This window comes from Artemia franciscana, chromosome 21, assembly GCF_032884065.1.
Source record: "Artemia franciscana chromosome 21, ASM3288406v1, whole genome shotgun sequence".
NCBI classification, from domain to species: Eukaryota; Metazoa; Arthropoda; class Branchiopoda; order Anostraca; family Artemiidae; genus Artemia; species Artemia franciscana.
In genome coordinates this window covers 20155519-20180422 of record NC_088883.1, presented here as the reverse complement: position 1 = coordinate 20180422, position 24904 = coordinate 20155519, and the positions used below count along the sequence as shown (strand labels likewise).

Below are 24904 nucleotides of genomic sequence, written 5' to 3'. Positions count from 1 at the left end.
AAATATCTTAATTTATAAGACTATAGTATTTCCTTCACTTGGCTTTAGTATTCAGAATGGTACTTATGTATTATACGGCAAACACTCAAGTTTACGCTGTAAAAGCTCGAAACCGAACCGGTTTCTTCGTTAGTTTCTTTCAGCTTAGAGTGGGACAAGACAAAGAATAGTGACAGAATAGGTGGGAAATATACAATTTGGGCTATATATTTGCATATTGGAATGGAGCAAAGTATTTGGACAGCTTGAAGTTAGAAAACAGTTCTTACTCCATAGTATGCAGAATAATTGTACCTAACATATTGTGCCTGTAGACTCGCGATACTTCACCCCCCCCCCCACCTAGTGTGCAATTATATAGCACATTTTTTTTTCTAAAGCATTATATTATCATTATTTAATAAATTTCATTCAATACAGATCACAAACTCAATGAAAACCAGTTCTACCTAGCTTCTATATGCACAAGCGCTATAAAATAGAAGCTATAATAGAAGCTTATAGCTATAACATAGCTATAAGAAGTGCCTTAACTTTTCTTTGTTACCGCTTGAAGAAAAATATGGTATTGAAGACGCGCAGGCCCACACCATGTTTACTTTTTAACCGTTTGGTGTTGAATATCCATTATAAAATAATTTCCCGTAATAAGTTTTTAGATAGCTTAAAACACATTTAGGCTTGTATTTTTCACAAATTTTCTGGGTGAGGCCCTCAGAAACCCTCTGTCCCCCGAATGGTCTCCCATACCCCCGGACGTGGACCTCTCTTGTACCCCAATCGAAATAGTGCAAATGGTTAGAGATATGGAATTTCCTAAGGGAATCAAATATGTCTTTATTTATTAGGCTATATTCTTACCTTCAATCGGCTTTAGTATTCAGGATATATTAAGAGTCAGAAAATGAAGTATCCTAAAGCTGCAGGTCACACCAACAACATGACATAAAATTGCTCACCTTTTAAGACATAAATTCATACACAACAAATCCTCTCAGAGTTAGAAGCAATTGAAAGAGTAAATGCAGCTAAACAAACGAAAAATAAGCAAAGACCAAAAGCTAATAGAATACCGTAAGAGTAGGAGGAATTGGTAAAGGAGAATTCCCTAAGATGGGAAAATGGTTCCCATTAAAATATCGATCTGAAGATAGGTCATGCGCTTCCAGTAGACGCCTTCGTTTCCACTGGATGCATTGAATCAACAAACATTTCAACTAGTGTAATGAGAAGGGTCTTGTCATCAATTGATTTAAAAAGTTTTTCAGACGGAAGTCGAGAGTAAAGTTGAAGATTGTAACGAACAATCATTACTGCTTCACAGTTTATTCAACGTATACCGACAAAACTACCTAATAAACTGACTTATTACATTTCCCTGTATTCATAGAATCCTGAAGAATTTTAGGGATTTATCATCACCCTCTATTTTCATATGAAAAACTAGTATTTTATTATTTTATTTCTGTTCGGTTTCTGATTTGTCATAATCATTAAATTTTGGATTGCAAAATAATTTGTTTGAGGAAAAAATTCACCATATTGCGGGAGAGTGTATGCCTGTAATAATTACTGCATGCCCTTGAATAATTAAACCCAAATGACTGTCTAATGATCTTCAGTCCAATAGCACATTGTATAATTTTGACGAATATTATTGATCTGCTGCATTATCGAATCTGCAACATTTATAACTATCTACATTTTGAATTTGCTACGAAATGGATAGAAAACGTCAGTTTATAGCAAAGCTTCGCGAACAAAGTTATATTTCGACAAAACAGAACTTAAAACAAATGCTAATTATGTTTGTACAACCAGGAATCAAGTCTTCCTTGATAATAGCTCACTGTCTACATCCCTTCACCATAAAGGCACCCCTTTTACCACACTGAATTTATTACCATTACCACATATTTCAACAAAATGATCTTCAGTCCAATAGCGAAAACGAATGCTAATTATGTTTGTACAACCAGGAATCAAGTCTTCCTTGATAATAGCTCACTGTCTACATCCCTTCACCATAAAGGCACCCCTTTTACCACACTGAATTTATTACCATTACCACATATTTCAACAAAATGATCTTCAGTCCAATAGCGAAAACGAATGCTAATTATGTTTGTACAACCAGGAATCAAGTCTTCCTTGATAATAGCTCACTGTCTACATCCCTTCACCATAAAGGCACCCCTTTTACCACATTGAAGTTCCGCTATAGCATACAGCCAGTTTCCAGCACACCAGGCCTTACCAAAAAACCACCTCCATCACGCCTCACTATGGTATACCATTTTGGAAACGGGATACCCCTAGATTGTCGAAGCAGTAGTCGTTAGCCGTGGCAAGATATAAAAAAAATGGTTCAAAAAGATTTAATATAGTAAAGGCGAACTGTCTTCTAAATTCATCCCCCTCCCACCATTACTAATCATTGTCGTTAATCAAGCTTTTGTTTTTGTTTTACCTACTTATGCGAATATAGATTTAAAAGCATCGCTGCTCATAATGGTATTACTTTTATGGAAAACTGTGGTTTTGATGATGAAGAAGAAAAAAATACAGACAATAAATGTTTCAATCCATAAGATATATCACTACCCCTATATAATTAAAGCTTGGTGGAGGCAAACACCGCGAGATACCCCTCCCTTGAGTCCTAACTTTATACTAAAATAAATTATTTATATATTTTCTTTACTCCATCAATAGCATAATCCAATGTAATTCACCAAATGAAGCATAAACCGTTAATTCACAAACCAATGGGCAGAATACTGGCTACTATTGTAAAAGAACAAAAAATAACCGCACGATCATTCTCACGCAATTCTTTTGTAACTTAAATGTTTCAATGTATTTAATGTAGGACTACAAGCAAAATTGGATGGCTATGACTCAAATGGTCTGCATTTCAGTCAAATGGAAAGTCCACTTAATTTGCAAAATTTGCGTTTTACGACAAAATTGAAAAAGAAAGTAAAAGTTGCAAAAGACAAATCCCAACACACCCATAATTACACATGCAAAAAAAGAGAAACATGGGGACCCCCCCTTTCCGAAAACGGACAAATTCTAAACAAATAGAACGGACAAATAAAACGGACTGTTTTCAAAGAAGAGTTGAGAGAAAGAGTCAAACTTTAGCGTAAAGAGCAGGGCGTTGATGAGGAAGCAGCCCCTTTCATATACGAAGTAATTTCTGTTCGTTTTAAGTTTTAATGTCGCTCCTTACTTTCAGTTAAAAAACTTGTTTTTTTTTATTTAATCATGTACAACAAGCGGAGCGTGCCAAGCATGACTGAATTGTTCCAAGCGTTTTGAGAGTGTGTCAAGCGTCTTGGGATTTTTCCAAGCATTGTAGAACCGTAGCTATGCGACATTGTGCATGCCTGGTAGCGGTAAGTCAGCGGTAGCTGGTACCATTTTATTTAAAAATGCTGAGTATAGAATGACCGTCTTTTATTTGCATCCAAATGTCCAGGAAGTTGTATTTTAAATTATTATTTGGTTAAACGCGATAGTACATGCTGCAATTAGTTTTCACCAGATTCTTTATGTGCTTTTCAATAAGAAGTTTTGTTCTATATTAAGTAACTAGTTTATTTAAAAAAAATTGTTACTACTAGTTACTAATTACTAATTACTATAGCTACTAATTAATAGTTACAGTAGTAACTGTAACTAGTTACTAGTTACTTTTTTATTATAAAAGTAACTAGTTTTCCAATATGTTATTTTTTAAAGTTCTATTTTGTTAATTTTACCAATAAAGCAGTATGTTAGCACAAGTCATGCAATATACACCGCTACTTTCTTAAAAGATACGAATTAAGGCCTTACGCATTGAAAATGTATTGGAGCCCACATACAATTGTAGGACAGCTAAAACTTCATAAACACCCTTTTTTCAAATTGTTAAGAAGAGGGGAAAAACATCACAAAAATAATTTCCGGGTCAACACGTGTTTCTCCAACCAATCTATAAAGAAATGTGATAAAACGATTTTAATAAAATAAACTTCGCAATAGGATACGGAGTTGCCATTTTCCACCTCTGATATGAGTATATACACAACTACTCATGGGAGAGGGGACTCCCGATGAGGCTGGGTCTCAAGATCATGAATTTACACTTCATAAACTTCAATAAGCAAAAAGAAATATGATAAAAGCAAGAACAAGCAAATAAAAAAGCGTATTAAGAGTGCAAGTTTTATTGTTAATGTGTTAAATGTTGTAATTGTTAAATTACAATTTACACATTTACACATTGTTAAATGTGTAAACACATTTTTAAATGTGTTTTAGCTTCGTGTCTCCAACGTCTTCAACCGTCAATTTTTTACAATGATAATTTAGGCATTAGTCACGTTGCATATGCTGATGATGTTCTGCTTCTTAGCCGGACAAAAATAGTCTAATTACCAACTTCTACCGGCTTTCAGCCGCACTATCCACAGTAGGCCTTTCAGTTAATGCCTCCAAATGTGAGTTTTTGTGTTTTGGGAGTCCTCCACCAGCATCACCTCTTTGCTTGGGTTCTTCAACTATACCATGTTCAGCAAGTATTAAATGGTTGGGTCTCTCTTTTTCCACGTTACTTTCGTCTACTTGCTCCGCTATTACGTTCAGTGTGCTGAAAAGTATGCTGGTTGGATACGCGAAAATTTCACCAAATCGTGGTCGGTATAACCGAAATGGACTATGCCGTCTTTATTCTAGTTTTTGTGCCCCTGCTGTTTTTTATCTTTCTGGTTTTGCTTTCCTCCTTCGCAAGAAGGATACAAAGAAAATACGCTCAGGATATTTTAAGTATTGCAAGTATTTGCTGCGTCTGCCTCGGTGGTATCGGAATCATACAGTCGTCTCTAAATTTGACATCGTTGATGCGCCCTCGCGACTGAAACATTTATCTAAAGATATATGTTTTAAAACTCAGCAAATGGTCGGTGTTTTTGACCCTCTTTGGCCATTTTTTGATTGGAGGTAATTTATTTATGTTGTATGTCGTTATGCTGCTATGTTATTTATGTTGTTACGTTTTTTGTCTTGTTTTTTCTTTTTTTGTGTGTTTACTCCACAGTTTAATGTACTTTGTGGGTTATAAATAAATTATTATTATTATTATTGTACAAAAATGACAGACCCACTGAACAGTTTGCTCCAATTTAAGAAGCATTTATTCGGTAGGTCCTTTCCCCAGTCAGAGCGTTTGGTATTCCGGGTAATCCGGGTATTCCGGTATTCCGGGTAGTAATACCGGGTAGCGTATTCCGGTATTCCGGGTAGGTCACAGTTTCTCATTTTACCTCGAACTGCGTGCATTTGTACAATAGAATACTGTAGGTATTATACAGATTGGACTCAAACCCAAAGACGGTGCAAATTAATTACAATTGCACTAACCATTTCCTCAATATCATCACTGGTCAAACAGCAAGTACAATAAATTTATGAAAGGAATTCTTATATTTTAATTATAAATTTGTTTAATTAAAATTATATAACACACAGAAAAAATTATGATTAATTAATTATAGAACATATTTTAAATATAGGACATAAATAGTCGATATCCTACGTCTTTGATGAAAAGAAAAACTTTGTTCTAAACATTTCATAACTGATAAAGAGGGTGAAGAAGCGGAGAAACTGATTTTTTTTAAATCACAAGTGATATTGTTCTTGTGTAGGGGCAATTCTGCATTTCTCAACAAGCCCTTCAAAATGTTTAAGTTAATTAAACAGTTCTACAAACTCAGACACCGATTTAACGATGCATTAACTCCTGAACTCCGTCTCTTGTTCCCCAAATAACCTTTATATTTGTATGACCTTGAATTAAATAAAGGCAGAAAAGATTCAACATGAAAAGTAGAGGGCAAATTAGGGGTATGCTATTTTATGTGGAATTTACGCGAAATTAAATTTTACAAGGAGCAATAAGTTCAACCGAACGGGCACACAATTCAAAATAATTATGTCAATTTTCGATGTAATACCTTAAATTAGGTATTTTCTTTTCTAAGACCACACTGCCTTTCTATGAAGAAAAAAATAAAAGTTCAAAATAAGTCTTAAACAGTGAAAACAGATATAAAAAATCTGGATATTTCGACCACATACAACAATGGGCCAGTTTTTCTGCTGATGACGAGCACTGGTGTGTATGGTCGAAATATTCAGATTTTTTATATCTGTTTTTACTGTCTAAAAGGACTCGTCCCCATTTGAATTTTTATTTGCTATTTATACCAATCCTAGCATAATGCAACATAAAACCACAAATGACTCGGCTTCTCAAAAGTTTAATTTAATAATTATTAAATTAATAATTAATAATAATTAATTTTCATTAATAAGGGCATCAAAAGTTTATCTTCAGTCTGAACAGCTGGACTGATGTGGTGTTTCCTTACAGCGTTTTAAGAGAGTACACGAGCTATCAATCAGCTGACTTTTTCGCAGAAAATGTATCATTTCTTGATAAATAATTCACATTAATAAAATATAAATGCTCAAAAAGAATTTTTTTTTCAAGCGTTGAAAACCCTATAGAAAAAAACCGAACGAAATTGACCTTTACAATATTGCAAGTATTTACACAAATTCAACACTAAGAAAAATGGTTTCGTTTCTTTTTATCGAACTCTTACCTGATTTACTTTTCAAAAGTTGGTGAAATGCAACCGTTTTGAATTAATATGGCTGTTTCAAGATTGAGAAGAATTTAGCACTGTTTCCATAATAAACCACCCAAGAGTATCAACATTTTTTGGGCTAGTTATGCATTTTAAAAATTTAATGCATGAAAATTTAACACATTCAGTACACAAAATTAAATAATTATTAGCAATTAAATATCTGAAATAGTTAATGAGTCTTCTGAGCTACCGCAGCCACCCTTTCATGTTCCAAGATCGTCTGATGAGCAGCTCTGCTCCAATAGTTGTAGGAAAATCTAAGAAAAACACAGAAACATCTGAAGAGGTTGGATAAGGGGTTTCTGAATTTTGTGTTTTCAAATTTTTGGACATATCAGAAAGTTCCAGTAAAAACACACGAGTCAGAAGAAAGATATACAAAATTATAGGATAAACTATAATGATCAAGACTTATTTTGGATATATGCCACTCCACACAGCTACACACTGGGAAGGGGGGGGGGGATTTCCCACTGATATTTGTCCAAAGAAATCTCCTCATGGCAGTTGAAAATAGTGGCCTAATAATGCTATTTTTCAACTATGACGTCCCCTCTCCTTCCTTGGCATTAGATATTTGTGGATCCAAACTTAAACACATGATAAACTCTTTTGTTTGTTGGTTAGAAAAAAGAAGTTAGAATTTCATTTCAAAAGCAAATTGCTGTTCAACTTTGAAAATATTCTAGCACCTAAACACAGGAGAGGGACAAAACTTAATAAAGCTTCTTGAGCCCTAGTCTGAGTGGTAGATCCATACCTGAGTTTAGTTTACAGAGCCCCTCCAAAAAAAACAGATGCAATGTAAACATGGATCACACAAGATACATAATTCACAACTACAAAATGTTTGCACAGAACTCAATAAAGGCTATAATATATTTGCAAATCATATTATAGGCACTGGAACTGTTTACACATGGTCAAAGCTGATTTTCTTTTTAATTTAATTGCAATTGGATTACAAAATGCATGAAGTCCTGGAACAGACAATTAAAAGTGGAAACTTTTTATGACTCAGAAAGCAAATTCGTTAGATCTGCAAACAAAGCATCAAAGAATAAAAACTTTTTTGCATTGTTGCCAAGCATCATTTTGTTATGCTGGTTTTTCATATGTTTAGGTAATGAAAATAATATTGTCTGTCCCGAAATCCCCTTGAAAAGACTTTTGAAAATTAACCAAGCTAACTATTTATTGATGTGTTGGTTTTCAACACTATTTCTAACTATAGACAAATATGATTCTAGAATTCAAGATTTCAGCACCCAAATAAAAACCCTTCTAAATAGGCTAGTGTTAGTGTAATGTTGATACCAATCATAGTGTTGAACACACCTCTTTAAATTCTCAAAAGGGCTTGAAACGCTAATTACTTTTTTGAATTTATGATTACCATATTTATGTGGTGAGGGAAGTTTCAAAAATTCTTAGAGTTAACTTTTAAGAAGGCTGCAATGGTTTCATATCCCTATTGCAGTTCACTAAACAGGGATAGAACTTTGTTCCTTGCAACTTAAAATTTTACTAGGTAGATAATTCTATGGCGTTTTGACTCATGAACCTTGACAGGTTCTTCTCCTTCTTCTTCCTTGTAATTTTTTTTTTCTCTCGTCATAAATCAGCCAATATTTAGTTAGTATCTTCACATGGTAGTTATTTCTGTGAGAGCATTCACCAGCACATTTTTCATTTTTTCCCACATGGTTTTTACCTCCATTGTATCAACAAATGATCAGTCATACTGACTGATTTCCTACCAAGTTTGGCAATATTTGTGCGAACAAGTGTTGTTAGGTTTGATGTCTTTTCTGCGTGTGTTGAAGGGGATGTTGAAGAAATCAAAGGTGTTGTGCGCATACAGCTACTGATGCTGCTTGAAATATTGCTACAGTTCAAACTAAGGGTATTGAGATGAAAATTTTAAGGAATATTTTGGCGGATGTTGAACTAAATCAAAACAAAGTATGAACGTGTGGAATTTCAAAAAGGTGACAAAGCAATATCTGGAGAACAACTTGTATTATTAAGTTAGACATTCAAGGGTATGATGTTATGAGGGATTTTGAACTAGCCAGAAGGTATTATGTGCATACTTTTATTGCTACCATTACAGTTACTGTAACCAATGACTCTAAGGGTATTAATTAAGATGAAACTTTTTAAGGGTATTCAGACGAAACTTTGAGACAAGAGAGCAAGCACTCCTTATCCAATTTTCCTCATTTTCCAAATGCATTCAGTCAAAATTTTGAGACAACCACTTTGTTCATCATAGTAGAACGGTTCAGCAACTATGTCTTTAGGGATATTGGGCATGTCAACCCCCCATAATTTTGCGATTTGCCTATGACGCTTTAAAACTAAATTTTGCTTTAAACTAAATCTAAAGGCACGTGTTTATAGTTGCCAATAAGACACCTCGGAAATATATTGATAACGAATGGGAGTATAAAGTTGCAAATTTTGGGGCATGATACAACTACTACTTCTGCTCTTACAATTTAAATAAATAAAAAGTGTAACTGTACCCAGGTTGTCAAAGAGCATAGACAGAATCTTTTGGGAATGATATTAACTTTTATTTTTCAGGTCAACTTAAGAAGTTGTAAAATTAAATTAAAAAAACATGCTGTTCTTGTCAGGATTAAAAACTGCTGAAAAAGTTTCTCCAACATACAAATAGCAACCTAAACTATGGATTCTTATAGAAAAAACTGAAAAGTTTAAAAAAAATTTTCTCATGAAATAGACTGTCAATAAAAAACGAATAAAAATTAATTTAAAAAACCTTTTCCACAAAACTAGTTTTTAAAACTACCACAAATCACTATCAATAAATGAATAAAACTCAAAACAAACAGAAATTAAAATAAATAGCCATGTCAAACTCAAAACGAGCAAAAATTAGCATGAATGGGGCTGATAACCCCCATGCCTTCTCAAGACCGGAACATAATTTGAACTTTACTGAAAACAAAATATCTTATAAATGTTTTCATTTTTTTACTTTCGTAAACTTATTTTTTTATAATAAACTATAATAAACTTTTTTTATATATGAACATAATTTGCACTTTACTGAAAACAAAATATCTTATAAATGTTTTCATTTTTTTACTTTCGTAGATGAAAAATCATCAAATCTTTAAGGAATAAATATCAGTATATATCAACTAAACTGATAATCCGAGGTCATTTGTTGTTGTTATTTTTCAGCATAGCACAAATTTTATATCTAATTTTTTTTTTTTTTTATGTACAGATATGAGAACTTCGTTATTTTAGTGTTTATTTTGACGACGGAATAAACCAAACTGTTACTGAAATCAGCAAACTTTTTGTTTGGCATAGGTTTGTATACAACACCCAGTATATACTATCACCGGGTGAGGTGGGGTAGGGTGGGCTAGAACGAATATAAACCAAAATCCAATATAAAAGTTGGTAATTTTGGTGCAAAGCTTTCCTTTCGATATTTGATTAAACTGATACTTTTAACCGGTACATTCGTTGAAAAATTAGAAGGAAAATACATCAAAGCCTGCATAAGAAGTCTAGAAGTGAAAAAGTTTTCAAAAATACTGAAACTTGATTCAGAGAGTTAAATAACCATCATCCAAGTTGACAGTAAATCAAGGGCAGCACAATAACACTCCTTCAGTAAAGAGCAATGTAGGCACATTGTTTTTTTTAGCCATGAGCTAAAAAACCATGGAATCAAATGGGGAGGAAGAACGCTCCTGGACTTAGATTATGCTGATGATTTAAGCATATTAGATGAAAGTGTGAGCAAAATGAATGAATTTTTAGAGGTTTTACGAGTTCAGGGTGCTAAAATAGGCTTGAAAATTAATGTTAAGAAGACTAAATCACTAAGGTTAGGAATAAGTGAAGATGAACAGGTGACCTTAGGTAACGAAAAGATTGATCAGGTTGGGAGCTTCAGTTACCTTGGTAGTATTATTAGTAAAGATGGTGGGAGCAGTGAAGATGTTAAAAGTAGAATAGCTAAAGCTCAGGGTGTTTTTTCACAGTTAAAAAAAGTTTGGAAGAATAGAAAGTTAAGCCTACAAACCAAGATTAGAATATTGGAAGCTACAGTGATGACAGTGGTCAAATATGGCTCTGAAGCATGGACACTCCGAAAAGCAGATGAAAATTTACTAGATGTTTTCCAGAGAAATTGCCTACGGATTGTTCTGGGTACCCGGCTGACTGACCGTATTTCAAACAGTAGGTTGTACGAAAAGTGTGGTTCAATCCCGCTCTCTGGGGCTATAATGAAAGAAAGGTTGAGATGGCTAGGCCACGTTCTACGGATGAAGGATGACAGATTACCAAAGATTGTCCTTTTTGGCCAACCGTCTGGGGCTACACGGAAAGCAGGTCGTCCTTGTCTGGGTTGGGAGGATGTCATAAATAAGGATTTAAAGGAAATGGGAACTTCCTGGGAGGGTGTAAAGAGGGAGGCTTTAAATAGATTAGGTTGGAGGAGGAGCGTGCGTAGCTGTGTTGGCCTCAGGCGGCTTGGTGCTGCAGTGAGTTATTAGTAGTAGTAGTATGAGCCATGGGTAGAACAAATTTGATGCCAATCTACCTGAGGGTCCTGTCACACTAGGCCACTTTTACGAAAGCTGTGCTTCAACAATCCTAGAGGACCGCCTATCAGCTATATGCTAGTCTATTAATAAACAATCGTGTTATTACTTTGTGACTTTAGTTTACATGTGATTGGGTGGGCTGAGGGTCACAGCCATATGAACAATTATTTTTTACTTCTTAGAAGAACACCTACTATTCCAGGTTGTAATATTTTTGACAAGGTGTCAAAAAGGACAAGATCTTCAATATTGATCTTCTTTAGGTGAATAATTTGGAGTAGCTCATCAACATCGAATTATAACTCCTATTTGGAAATAATGACCGCTTTGCAATCTAACCTCAGTTTCGACTGTGCCTGCAGACATCACACCTGACAACACATGTGTGACAAACTATTGTCAAACCTGGCAGGAAATCAGTCAGTATGACTCATCATTTATTGAAACAATGTAGGTAAAAGCAAGTGGAAAAAAAAACTTGGGTTACCAGAAGGAAACCCAACCAATCGTGCACCAAACTCCTTTCTGGACTAGAATGTGGTAATTTTTTAAGGGGGTGGTAGAGACCTCCCTTCACAAGAGTGCTAATTGTCTGGTATTGCAAGTTATTTTCGTGGGCATTAAAGCTTGTTCAAATAAGCCATGCAAAGAACACCCATCTCCGAATTCTCCCGGGAACCCTACCCCAAATACTCCCAAAAAAGTTCCACATTCGCCCCATCTTGGCTGGTCAAGTCTCTCTCAAAGCTCATATGATGGGTCAAATTCCATGGATATGACGACAGTCGAGAGGAGGGGGGTATGTCACTATCCATGATGAAAATGACTTTCAAGAGGACCTTTCAAGGAGCTCCAAAAAAATCTGAAAAAAACTATCCCAATCAAAAACAACTCCTCTCACCTTTGCACCAACTCTGCCTTCATCCAGCCTTGGAATATGCCCACTTTCTTATAAACAGGAAATGGCGATCAAGTCTCCAAGACATAAGGACACTCAGAGGTAACACCGGCTCAGACCACAGTCTCTATATCTTTAAGATTGTGTTCAAACTAAAGACCCCGAAAATGAAGACAAACCCCTAGATGCCCCTATATGACTTTGATATGCTTGCTCAACCAAAAGTCAGGAGAAAGTTCTTTTTGAGTCTCCACAACATGTTTGGGACTCTTAGCCATCTTGGTGAAGACAGAGAGGTCGAAGAATGTTGCAAGAGGGCTCATTCTAGCAGAAATTTTTAAAGTTGAGGGCAACTAGGCCCCCTTCCACGCTCAATTTTTCCAAAGTCACTGTATCAAAATTTTGAGACAGCCATTTTGTGCAGCAGAGTCAAAATATCTAATAACTATGTTTTGAGGACGACATAATCTCCAACAGTCTCAGGAGGAAGGGCTGCAAGTTATGAATTTGGTCAGAATAAGGGTTATCGGGAAGTATACAGACGTGTTAATATAACATTTTTTCTGGTTGGGGCGAGGGGGAAGGAGTTCTGCCAGAGGATCTTTCTATGGAGGAATTTATCATGGCTGAGGAGAATTTCCATGAAAGGGACGACGAATTTTCCCGTATAATTAAAAAAACAACAATGAGAAATTAATAAAAAAAGTTTTTTTCAACTGAAAGCAAGGAGTAACATTAAAGCTTAAAACGAACAGAAGTTATTACGTATAGGACGGAGTTCGTTCGTTCGTACCTTGCTCTTTACGCTAAAGTACTCTTAGTAATTTAAAAGAGCCATTTATTCTAATTAAACGGCCTTTATGATTCAGGGGTCATTCTTAAAGAATTGGAACATTCGAACTTAAATGTAAAGAGCGAGGTATTGACGAGGGGGCGAACTCCCTCATATAGGTAATATAAATATACGAGCATAGATCTTCATTACGCAAGTCAATTTGTAAGTTATGTATATTTATTACTAATAAAAACGTTCTTAAATAAAATTTAAACTTCTAGTGGCCTTTTTAATTAACCAAAAAATTGGAAGGCAGCTAGGCTCCCTCCCCCGCCCCTTGTTTCTCAAAATTGTCCAATCACAACTATGAAACAGCCCTTTAGTCAAAAAATGTAAAATAAACATGCAAATCTTGTTTTAATTTGCTCATGTACAGTGAGCCAAATTCAAAACTTGCATTAATTCAAAAAAGTTCAGAAATTGATTTTTTTTTTACGGCAAGTAAGGAGTGACATTAAAACTTAAAAATAACAGAAATTATTCTGTATATGAAAAGGACCGTCCCCTCCTCAACACCCTGCTCTTTATGCTAAAGTTTGACTCTTTCTCACAGCACTACTTTTTTAAACAAATAAAAACTTTACCATAAAGAGCGGGGCGTTGAGGAGGGGACAGCCACTTTATATAAGAAACAGTTTATGTTCGTTTCAAGTTTTAATGTCGCTCCTTACTTGCTGTTAAAAAACTTGTTTTTTTATATTTAATATCCAGAAAGGACATAAAGAACAGGCATTGAGTGGTATGTTCATAGAATTTGTAGGCCAGTAATGAAAAAATCTCCATCTTTACTGCCCAAATTGTATGTTTTCTATGTGTTTTTCCATTTCTTGAGTTTGTTAGCACTGATTCAACTTATAGGTACATGGGTCAAAATAAGAGTGATAAATGGCAAAATGCATAAAAAACATATAATTTGTGTAATATTTTGCACATTAGAAGAGGGGTGGGAGGGGAAAGAATTATATATTTTGCGTTTATCTGATTTAGTTTTATTTTGTAGTTAGCCTGCCATTAAACAGATATAGCTTATCAAAAATAGCAAAGTTTTCTATATAATCTAGGCTAAGATCTGGTCTCATTAGGAAGAAGGGCTGGGGCAAATTTGCAGGAGCAATGATTAGTGTATTTAGAATCCGATTCCACACTGAATGGCACATGAAGTGGTGTATTCATCTTATAGCAAGCAAATTATATAAGAAAACCAAAATCTACCACAGGCATTATGTAGTCCTAAGTGTCGAATCCTTCAATGGCTCCAAGCTGTAATTTAAGAAAGACTTAGACTGGTCAAAACCTAAGCCTTGGTAAAATTCTAGTTTAGCTACTTTTTTGCTATCTTGGATATGAGTTAGGTTAGATGAATGAAACTTTCAAGGATAGGTCTATAGACTAAAGCATGTCCTGGGAAGGTACTTTGAGGCATCTACCTCCACTCCTTCTCTCTAGAGGCAAGTGACCTTTGATGAACTTTAAAAATCTTTTTGTTATGAAAGTGAAACCTTGCAAAAGAGATCTGCTTAAATAAAATATAATAAAACTGTTTTCAGCTTCACAACTTTGCTCAATATCAGTTTTTGCAAGCAAATACCAATTTATCCTTCAGCTGTGAGAGCTGGGAAGGAGCATAAGGTGCATAAGGAGCATAAAGGGCTGGTGGAATATAAGAGCTTTGCTGCTTTCAGCTGGACATTACAGATGGTTGAAAGTAGAGATGGAAAAGTAGACATCCCAGTAGATGAGCAGCAATATAGATAAGGGTAAATAAGAGAGAAGTATAAAAGACAGAGAATAAAAAGGATTACGAACCCTTGTGAGGGTTTTATGTTTTGAGGCTCTAATACTAGTTTTAGATGGTCTTTGTCACTTGAGCCTTGACTCAGTCTGGTGAGTCAACTCCTAATAATAGCATAAATAATAACACTATGTTAAATAATATGATAAATGTGATGATATTTTATGCAATATAATACGATAATAATGTTCTTATTGCAATATCCTTACAATAGATAATAGTCAATTCATGGTAACAAACTGTAGTATTTGCAGAAACAAATGTACCAATTTTTGATCTGCAAATACACATCCTAAATTAAGAAAGAACCCATTGATAAGGCTTTAAAATCTTCTGGAAATAACAGGAATTGCATTTTCAGAACTAAACCAGAGAAAAGAAACTGATAGCTGTTTGTTGAGGCAAAATTTATTTAAATTGCTTTTATATTAAATTTTATTTTTTATTATAAATTGCTTGGCAATACCTTCCCATGGTATGTTTTAGGCCATGAATTCATTCCTAAGGTTTCATTTTCCTAACCTTACCCCTCTCAGAGATAACAAAAGTAGCTAAACTAGAATTTTACCATACATTTTTCAAAGAAAAGTAAATAACTAAATTAAACCAAAAATGAGTAAACATGATTCACAATGAATAGCTGACTTAAACTCAAAATGACCAGAAAATAAAGTGAACAGGGTTGACATACCCTGTGCCTTCCAAAGACCCGAAAAAAACCCTTATTTCTACCTGAATACATCTATTTCTCATAATATTGAATATTGCTTGTTGTGGACTGAACATATTTACTGATGGTTATTTTTTGGTAGTTTTCCACTTGGAAAATTAGTTCACTTAATTGAAAGCTTTATTTCTCTGAAAGTTTGACCTGAATATCATTGATCTTTTTGAACATTAACAGGTCAAAAATGTCTGCTTTCCCAATTACAAATACTATATGTAAACATTGAATAACTTGTGGCTTTTGCCCTGAGGGCTGTAAGGGGTTGACATCTCCAGAAACATTGTCAACATCTCCAAGTACAACAAAATTGTTTCCAGCTTTATAACTTTCCTCAGTCAAAAATTATGAAAAAGAATGTAGAGACAAAGAAACTGATAACTGAAAATTCAGGTAAAATACAGTTTTGTCAAAACTTCAATAGGTATAGACCTGTCAAGTAGGCAAATTTTTAAGTGTAGAAATCAAAAGAGGGTTAACACGGAAGCTTAGCAGTACCTTCCCAGAGTATGTTATTGGCCCTGGATTCAATACCAAAAGTTTCATTTTCCAAACCTAGCCCCTTTTCAAGATAGCAAAAAATAGCTAAAATGGAATTTTAATTAAGCCTTCTGGGTCAAAAAGCAAATGAGAAGATGTTGCAAAGTCATAGCCTTTGCAACATCTTTTGAAACATCTTTTGGCAACAACTTTTTTCCATCAACATCATTACTTAGGAGCATCTGCATTAAGAATGCAGATGCTCCTGAACCATGGAGTAAAGCCAAAGAGATTGTTGTATCATCTTGTGGCAAGCATACAACAATTACATGGATCTGTATGCCAAGAACTCTTCCTTTCTCCCCCATGATAATAAACTGGTGATCCAAAAAAAGAAAATGCAGTGGAAGCAATATAAAAATATGCAATTACAGGGAAAATAAAATAGATTTAAGCAACTCTGTAATTAGTATGAAGAAGCATTTGAAGATGCTTCCAACTCAAATCCCAAAATATTTTTCAAGTATGCTTCCCTGCCAAAAACCCAAAGGCACTCAGTAACTGAGCTTTCTGTTGATGGGGCACTTATTGCCAGCCCTAAAGAAATAGCAGAGTTCAAAAAAGGTCTTCACTACCCCAGATAGATCCACTTCCCAATTAGCCTAAATATACAGTTGATAAGTCAATGTTACCAATTACTCTCAGTAAAGATGATATTGAGGCTAGACTGAAAAATTTGAACCAGAACAAATCTGCAGGGCCTAAAAAACATACCCTTGGATATTAAAGAAAGCTCATGCAGAATTGGCCTTGCCTGTCACAGCACTTTTCCAAAAGTCCTAGGATACCTGGATACAAAGTGCCTTAGGATACAGAATGCTAATATTGCCCCTATCCACAAAGGTGGCAGCCAATTAGACCCAGCAAATCACCACCCTATTAGCATTACATCTGTTGCTGGGATAATTCTAGAAGGAATAATAAATACTGCCATTGTCAGGACACCACAACTCCAACAATCTTATCACACACAGTCAGCAGGGACTTGGAGGAGGACAATCCATTGATGCAAATCTCATAGATGTGTACAATTTTGTCACAGAGCTCCTAGATAGAAGAGTCCCAGTAGATCTTATTCTCCTAGATTTTGCCAAAGCATGTGACAAAGTATGTCATTGTCAAATATAAGTAAAATTAAATCATTAATTTAACTTATTAATTTAACTTATTAATTTAACTTATTAATTTAACTTATTATTAACTTAACTTATTTTACTTATTAAGTAAAATAAGTAAAATTAAATCTTGCCAGCAGTATTTCCAGTTCCTGCATGACCACTCGCTATCCAGTGACTTCTTGAAAGTAATAGGTGAAGTTTCTGACACTGTAGACACAGAAAGGGAATTCTAGTCATTGACAATTCTTTTGGAGAAGAAGTTTTGATACATTCTTGTGCTCATGTGGCATTTAGGAAGATTCTTAGAATGGCCTCTTGTATGGGATTGGTAGGACATATTCAAGTTGAGGAGACTAGATGTGTCAGTAGAGAGTTTATTGGTAAGCAGCATGTCACCTCATCTGCAGCAGTACACTAGATTGAGTAATTTGAGTTTTTTAGTCTTTCATTGTAGAGGAGGTCTTTCAGCCCATTTATAACCATAGTGGCATGCCTCTGCACACCCTTAAGAATTCTCATGTTGCCTTTATATTGGGGAGTGGCTATGCAGTTTCCAGGGTCAAGGTTTGGTCTTATGATGACCTTGTAAAGAGGTTATCCTATTGACCTGACTCATTAAGTGGTATATTCAGTTTATTCATAGGTCAGAAATGTGGACTGCTCTAGGTTTACCTCAACAGCAAAACTGTAACCTATATTGTTGGGCCATTGTTTGCTAGCAATATGATAAATCCAAGTACTTGCTGAAACTCAGATATGTAATCACATAAACAACACACCTACCAAAACTTGTGTATGTTAGTGGAAATAAAAAAATAGCTTAAAAAAATGGTTCAAAGAAAATATTTTTGATATGTGTGTAAAGAAACTTTTGCACAAAGTTGGCCACTTGTCAATTCTTGGTTGTCATTTTTGGTATAAAATTTTTTATACCAAAATATTTATTAAAAATATTTAAAATATTTATGATATAAAACTTGATTCTGCAATGGCAGTGTCAAAGCCAACCTTTGTCCTAAACAACCCTGAGCTCCCTTACTAGCCTTGCCTATTAATTGATGTTATAACTGATAGTCATATATACTACTTATACAGTCTATATCTGGTCCCATTAGGAGGAAGGGCTGGGTCAAAATTGCAAACATAATGATTAATAAGTAAAATTCTAGTAAATTGACTTTTTGCTATCTTAGAAAGGGTTTAGGTTAGGGAAATGAAACTTTCAGGGATGAATCTGCAGACTAAAATATGTCCCAGGAAGGTATTTTGAAGCAACTTCCTCCTCTCCTTCTAGAGGGCCCTGAACTTTGATGACCTGTACAAATATGTGTGTTACAAAAGTGAAACCTTGCAAAATAGATCTTCTGCTTAATTAAAGTAGGCTACAACAAAATTGTTTTCAGCTTCATAACTTTGCTCAACTCTATTTTATAAGGTTTTAAAGAAATGCAATAAATTTGAAATCCACACAGATCAGATCCTAAGGTGGCTCCAAGATGCAAATTAAGGAACATATAAGCTAGTTTTGAACTGAGCCTTTAAGGATCAATGAGCAAATGAAAACATTTTGTTAAGTTATACATCTGCTCTACTAAATTAAGCGAATTCAATTGACTTACCCACTATTCAAATCCTTCTTAAATTACACACACCTTACAAAGAGACATAATCAAACTTTGACTAATTCAGAAATCCAGCATTTTTCATTTTTAAACTTTCCGCACAATACGCCCTTCGACAATTTCTTCAGCTTCTTTCAAGGACGTTTCTTCTTGGAAATGCTAGGTGTAAGTAAAACAGATATCATTTCTGTAGAGAAATTATTGGGTTTTGAATGAGCCAACTTCTTGGGTATAGCAATTTAATGCTAAAAAATTTGAGAGCAACTAATAAGTCAATGATTATTTGTAAAAAAGATAATATCTCAAACAGTTCGTGTTAAAGAACTGTAAGAAAGGAGCGATGTGGCTCAATAGTAATCGAAACTCTAAGTTACAGAGTTTAGATAACGATAGATACATCAAAAGAATTGAATCTTGATTCAAGAAGACGCAGGAGACAGAAGAAGACGCAGAGACAAGATAAAAAGTATGATGTCCATCTGAAGTCTGGCCCATGTCAAAACTGTTCTAAAGTCATTTAAACTCTCTGACGCTGCTAATTGCAAAACTATATCTTAAGATATATCATTGCTGTTAGACATTAAAATAATGATAAAGGTATGGTGTAAAAGGAAAGGAATAGAAATTAACATAATAAATCCATTTAACCAAATGTAAATTACCGTAATACTTCCTGCTAAGCTTGTATTAGATGAAAATAAGAAACTACTGCACCTTAACACCTCGCTCTTTACGCTATTAAATAGAAAAAAAGTTTTTTTCAGTTTTTTAACTGAAAGTAAGGAGCGACATTAAAACTTAAACCGAACAGAAATTGCTCCGTATATGAAAGGGGCTTTTTCTCCTCTACGCCCCGCTCTTTACGCTAAGGTTTGATTATTTTTCTTAATTCTACTTTTTAAAACAGCAAAAAACTTTCTATTGGGCCAATTTGCTGAATAGTGAATTTCGAGCTGATGACACTAGTTTATAGAAAAACTAAATGCTTTGTCAGTTTTATCTAGACATTGATTTTCCGTCTTTGGTAATTCAAAACTGCGGCCTAGGGGTGAAGGGGGTTGCATCAAACTTTAAATTATGCATCAAAAATCTATATATATAAAAATAAGTTGTCTTTCTGTTTGTCTGTCTGTCTGTCTGTCCGCATATGACGTCTGAATTATTTCATCATATACCAATTCAAAAATGAAAGTATTCAAGCCGATTTAGCTGAGTTCGTAGAGCGTTATGTTCCAGGTTCTAGGTTTGAGAGGTTCCAGGTTCGAACCATACAAAAGAAGAGAAAAAACTAAAAAAGGTAAAAACTACAAAAAATAAATAAAAAGAAAATACTAAAAAAACTAAAAAGCTAAAAAACTAAAAAAAACTAAAAAAGGTAAAAACTAAAAACTAAAAAAGAAAAAGAACTAAAAAAAGGTAAAAACTACAAAAAAAAACTAAAAAGAAAAAACTAAAAACTAATAAAAAAAAACTAAAAAAAGGAAAAAAACTGAAAAATAAAGGAGAAAAAGAAAACTAAAAAAGCAAAATAAAAAAAGGTAAAAACTACAAAAAAAAACTAAAAAGAAAAAAGAAAAAACTAAAAAAGCTAACAAAAAGGTAAAAACAAAAAAAAATAAAAAGAGAAAAAGGAAAAAAACAAAAAAAATTATTAGCATTAATGCAAAAGAAGAAAAAAAACTAAAAAAGGTACTACAAAAAAAACTAAAAAGAAAATACTAAAAAAAACTAAAAAACTAAAAAAAAAAAATCGTTCAAAGACAAATTTTTAATTGTAAGAAGATCGTTGAAAGAGAAATTTTTAATTGTAAAATGACTGCCAAAAGACTTGCGGCTGATAGAGGAAGTAAGAAAAGAAAGCGTGCCGAGGAATCACAAGAACAGCATGAAAACAGGCTTGCGGCTGATAGAGAAAGCAAGAAAAGAAAACGTGCCGAGGAATCACAAGAACAGCATGAAAATAGGCTTGCGGCTAAAGAACGCAAAACCGAGCAGTTAGATGAAAATTCACCTGGACAGCGAGAGTCAAAACATATCAAAACTGAAAATGATAGCGATGATGATTGGGTTTGGGATTTTCACTTGGATAAGGTCATCAATGCCTACCAGATTTTAGTTAAAAAAAAAAACAAAGGTTCGGCGATATGTATTTCATAGTGACGCTGAAAAATAAAGAAGAAAAAGGAAACTGAAAAAAAGAAAAAAGGTAATAAGGACACTCAAAGAGAAATTACAGACCGGGACATAAATGACAACCGGGACAGAGGGAATATAAATGACGACCGGGACACTCAAAGAGAAATTACAGACCGGGATACCGGAACAAAAATAACGACCGGGACACAGGGAATATAAATGACGACCAGGACACAGGGACACAACTACAAAGGGGACGTTGGGGGCACAAGAGGATAAACAAATGACGACAGGGACACAGGGAATGTTCGATATGCAATCACCATCAACAAAGCTCAAGGGCAATCGTTAGAAAAATGCGGTATAGATCTGAATACGGGTTGTTTTCCCATGGACAATTATTATGTTGCATGTTCAAGAGTTGGTAAACCTGACAATCTATTTATATGGACAGACAATGTGACAGCAAAGAATGTTGTATATTCGCAAGTTTTACGTAGTTAAAAAAATATATATATATCTATCTATATTCACAGGTGGGATACAGGGACACAACTACAATGGTGCGTAACTAATATGGCGCGTAACGACTTACGCGCGCGGAGGGGCTTGGGGGGCGCGAAGCGCCCCCACCAACTAGGTGTTGGGGTGGCGCGAAGCGCCACCCCAACACTAGCTAGTGTGTTTATATTTACGTTTTCACGAGTTGGACATACTTTCCAGGGGAGTTAAAAAAATTCTAACGAAGAGCATATTTAAATAGTAGTAAAACGTTCTCAATTCCTGGATTTTTAGGTTCAGGGCTCCATTTATTATTTTGGCCACCTGTGCCAACTCCCTTTCGCAGGAGTACTCTTGATCTTGAACTTGGAGCATTCAAAGTAGATATTCGGTTAATAGCGGTGCAAGCACAAAACTGAATTGAATTTGAAATCTTAGAATAATTCAGATAACAGGAAAAGGACTGATACTAGTGAATATTGACATTAAATCAGAATTTGTTTTACGGTTACATCACTATTTAATTTCTTCTATTTCTTTCATTGAAAGACTAGTTCAACCTATCACGAAAAACAAAAATTTGACCAGCCTAAAACTGATTTTATTTTCGGGCTCAGTTCATGAAACAAAATCTGCAGTTAGCCAGTAATAAAAAAGAAGTGCCTTGAATGCATCACTTAGTGGCATTGCTGCACAAATCCAAGACGACTAATATAATCACAGAACAGGCCCTAGATTTTCACTTAATGTTTCTTTCAATGCCAATAGCTGTTCCTCGCCAAGTTTCATCTTTTCTTTGATCTCTCGAGCGTCAACTGCAAGTTTGGCTTTCATTGTGACAAAATGTTCGTAGTCAGCATATTCTCCTCGTGTGAAATATTTTTGGAGTAATGTCGACACGTTTCGACTTCGTTTTTCGATACCCAGCTTCAACACTTGGGCCTCTTCGATCTGCTCTATTAATTTGTCTCTCTTGCTCTCCAGAACCGTCTTTTCTTGGGAGTTTACATCCTCGCCAAGGGATGCTAATACATTCTGAGCCCTGGCAAGTCGACCAGCCAAGCCGAAAAGGAGGGCAGTAATCGTTTCAACTTCAAGGACATGCCGCGCCACCTTATTTTGCTCACCAGACGTAGCGACTTCGGCTAAGCGTGAAGAAACCTCCTTTCCCAGTTTTTCGTTGGACGACATATTCTCGTGAGTGGCTTGACTCTCAAAACACAGGATCTCCAACTTTTTGTTCAGCCTTTTCACTAGGTCCTCCTTTAACTGCAACAAGGAATCTGTGTCGCTGTATGTTTTTTCAGTATAATCGTTGCACTGTGTCAACAGATTGGTTTTTGGCTCGGATGATATCAAATAAACAGAGTTTTTAGCTAATGGTGAAACAGAACGTTGAGGAGACCCTGTTTCAAACATTTCTTCTCCGTTTTCCATCGCTGCTATGCCATTCTTTGCATGATAACTATAATTTCTAGAGACAACGTTTATTGTACCAGGTCCAAAAATTTCTTTCACATAATCAGAAGCAGTTTTTACATCTGTAACACCCAGCAAAGATTTCAATTCATCAGATTCAGGTAGCTGTTTAGCTAGTTCTACGGTAAGTTTATCACATTCGATTTCTTCAAGCCCCTTCTGCCTTGGTACAATTAAATGAGAACTTAAGTCTTCAGTATTTTGTTTTTTAGCTAGGATTTCAAGTTGTACTTGTTCGTTGGGCGGGTATATAATTATTTTGCTTTTGTAGGTGCTTTCAGTGGATAGCTTTTGAACCATTTTATGTTTTTCTTTGATTTTTGCCAAATCTTCAGAGGTGAATACCACTGTCGTCTCATTCGAGTTGATGTTATGCAATTTCTCGCAACTCATAAGAGCACAAGGTGAATCCAAGCTTGTAAAATTGTCTGTAGACATGACAGGACTTGTCACTTTCCCGGCTGTCTCTGAATAGGATTCTTTATTGTTTCCTTTTGAAAGAAGTGGCGATGGCGGAGGAAGAGGCTGTGGTTCATCTTCCAGAGCACCATCTGAAGAGACTACAGAAGGTAGTGGCAGTGGGGATGAATCGGGGGTCATTGGCCGATTTTCAAGGCCCGAGGGGGATAGTCTCGCAGATAATACTGGCGGAGGACTTTGAAACGTAGGTGGCTTTAAGGAACTCGCTGACGACTCACAAAAAGCGGGTGATATCTTTGCTGGTAGAGCAGGAGGTTTTTCGTCACCAAGGATATTTCTTACTTTACCCAGTTTGTTTGAATGACGGTGAGTTGGATTATTCTTTCCTGGATTTTTAAAGTTTCTCCAGAATGCTTTATCTTTTGTCTTGTCTGCATTTAGTGTATCTTTGTTTCCAACTGGCGAGTTTCGACTTTTTTTAGAAGTTCCATTATCTTTCACGTCAGTTTTCCTTTGAAACCAGCCAATTATTTTCTTTTGAAACCAACCAAGCTTTTTTGTCTGTGCTTCTTTTTCTAAAGGAGGTTTTGTCCCATATGTCTTCTTCTTAAAATCTAAACCATGTATATTTGCACCATTTGACGGCATTGGCAGTGACTGAAAAATGTATAATCTACCATCTTCAGCAGGAATATGTGAACCTTTTCTCAATTTCTCATCCTTCAAAAAAGGGTCTGCTCTCTCTTGTAAAATATACTTAGTTTTCAAACTTTCGCTCACAAATGCGGGCTCCTTATTAATTTTATCTTCATTGGTCATTTTTATACTAACTATCTTAGCTCATTAACTCGTCTTATATACCTTTTATACTAAATATCTTAGCTCACTAACTCGTCTTATATACCTAAAATGACGTCATAAATTTCACGCTGTTACGATGTTTCTACGAAGTGACGTTATGAAAAAATTATTGTATATGAACAGTGACGTCATTCTTGCGAGAGGGCTCATTCTTACTGAAATGAAACAGTGGGAACAGTTTTCACAGCAAATCTTATAAGCCATATCTCACATCTAAGGGCTTTTCACAAATTTCCCCACTTGCAAGTGCTATATAGCACTGTCATCTTTTTGCAAATTCCAAAGAAATTAGATTTTAGAATCTAAATTCTTATTATTAGAATCCAATTCTTATTTTATAATTTAGAATCTGATCCATATTTGGTAAATCATATATAGGAAGCATAGGTTCTTCTTCAAGTAGATATCATCTACTTGAGAGCACTTGTTAACCTTTGCTTGAGCCGGGTCTTATATAGGAAAGTCGCTGCTATTGTTGTATAAGCCATATATTTTACTTTATAATTTTTTCCACAAAGAATGTGGTACAAGGTCTCATAAACAAATGTTTTACAGATACTGCCTCGTCAATCTATAAAAAAAAACATTTTTTCCAAAAAAATTAGGATCGTTGACAGCATGTAAAATGTTGTCAACAATTTCAAGCTGTTTTCCCTGCAGAAGC

At 35.0% G+C, this 24904-nt stretch overlaps 1 protein-coding gene across 1 annotated transcript in view; it reads right to left on the bottom strand.

Moving 5' to 3' along the window:
- The window catches only part of LOC136040588 (uncharacterized), a 94431-nt gene extending 93231 nt beyond the window's left edge, over positions 1-1200 (bottom strand). Inside the window, exon 1 of the mRNA XM_065724833.1 lies at positions 1074-1200. The gene's annotated coding sequence lies outside the window, so the exon portion shown is untranslated. The remainder of the gene's footprint in view (positions 1-1073) is intronic.
- Positions 1201-24904: the final 23704 nt, after the last annotated feature.